This window comes from Mandrillus leucophaeus, unplaced genomic scaffold, assembly GCF_000951045.1.
Source record: "Mandrillus leucophaeus isolate KB7577 unplaced genomic scaffold, Mleu.le_1.0 Scaffold60, whole genome shotgun sequence".
NCBI classification, from domain to species: domain Eukaryota; kingdom Metazoa; phylum Chordata; class Mammalia; order Primates; family Cercopithecidae; genus Mandrillus; species Mandrillus leucophaeus.
The window spans coordinates 1010881-1012735 of NW_012106475.1; positions in this window are offsets into that span (position 1 = coordinate 1010881).

The following is a 1855-nucleotide window of genomic DNA, read 5'->3' on the forward strand; positions in this document are numbered from 1 at the left end:
TTAATTTGATGAGGGAACAGCCGGGCTGATACCATCTATGCAGAATGATAAAAGTGGTTCATACTTCATCCAGAAATCAAAAAAGGAATGAAAACAGGTTTAAAATTGGCAAAACGCTGCAGCATTCTTGGACTGACCCCAGGGGCTTCATTTCTGGCCAAAATTGTAACGCAATTAACAGTATTTGCATATCCCTTTGAAAAATATACATGCAAGCTGGGTGCAGTGGCTCACACCTGTAATCCCAGCAGTTTGGGAGGCCAAGGTGGGCAGATTACCTGAGGTCAGGAGTTTGAGACCAGCCTGGCCAACATGGTGAAACCCCATCTCTACCAAAAATACAAAAATTAGCTGGGTGTGGTGGCGCATGCCTGTAATCCCAGCTACACAGGAGGTTGAGACAGGAGAATCGCTGATGGAGGTTGCAGTGAGCCGACATCCTGCCACCACACTGCAGCCTGGATAACAGAGGCAGACTCAGTCTAAAAAACAAACAAACAAACAAAAAATATATATACACATACACACACACACACACAGGATTCTATTTTTAAAATAACATTTTATAACTGTATTACTTGGCTGAGATTTTAGTACTTTATAATTTTCTGCAACTGAACAGGACAGGGGAAAATCTAATGCTTGGCACTACATTTTGCTTTCCAGTTCCAAATAACAGTTTTAAATCTCAGGGTTTAAACAGCAAGAGATTAAAAAAGAAATTTATATACATCATTAACTGTATAACTGATTACACTTGCCAGAGTATACACTTGATTAGTCTAGTGTTCTTCAAGTATAAGTTTCCAAATAATAATACATTTGGCGAATGGAAAAAGGAATAAATAATGATATGAAATTTACTGATAGCTAAATTTAAAAAAGATTTTGCAAATGGCTTCATATAATTCAAATATATTCCCAGGAGTAATTTTTTTGTATATTTCATGCAGAACATTTCAAGTAATAATGCTGCCAGAATTATATCTCATAGGCAAATACTGAACTTAGTATTGACAAAAACTTGAAGCTGGGTGAAACCTTCCACAGTATCTAGTCCATCTTATATTAATGACAAAGAAACTGAAACCCAGGAAAAATGATTAATAAGTCTGTTACAGCCAACTAAACATGGCCTGAGAAGAACTCCGTACTTTTATATTTGAGTCCTTGTAGACAAACAGTAACCTAGCTTAATAGGCAGACAAGATTGAAAACCCAACTTAGCAGTATACGCTTGTAACAATACCTGAGTCTTGGCCCATCCCAGCAGCCGTACTTCAACCACTCATACCCTGCTGAGTGTTCAAACTGTGTTCAAATAAGGCAAACGCCAACCTGTAAACAATCCAGCTGTTTCTGTACCTCACTTCCGATTTTTGTCAGTTTCCTTTTTTTATCTATAAATTTGTTCTGACCATGAGGCATCCCTGGAGTCTCTCTAAATCTGCTGTGATTCTGGGGGGCTGCCCGATTTGCAAATTGTTTGCTGCTCAATCAAACTTCTTTAAATTTAATTCAACTGAAGTTCTCTTTTAACAAGTCTAAAATCATCATTATTTTTTGCCAACTTTTATAACTGATCCCTCTATCTTTAGTCCTTTTATTTATTTTCTTACTCAATTACCGAAATAACGAGGAGAAATGAACTCTAGAGGCAGAAATAATCTCAGAATCATAAATAAAACCATTTCCCTATTATAGCACTGAATGCCCACAAGAGAAAGAAGGAAAGATCTAAAATCGGCACCCTAACATCACAATTGAAAGAACTAGAGAAGCAAGAGCAAACACATTCAAAAGCTAGCAGAAGGCAAGAAATAACTAAGATCAGAGCAGAACTGAAGGAGACAGA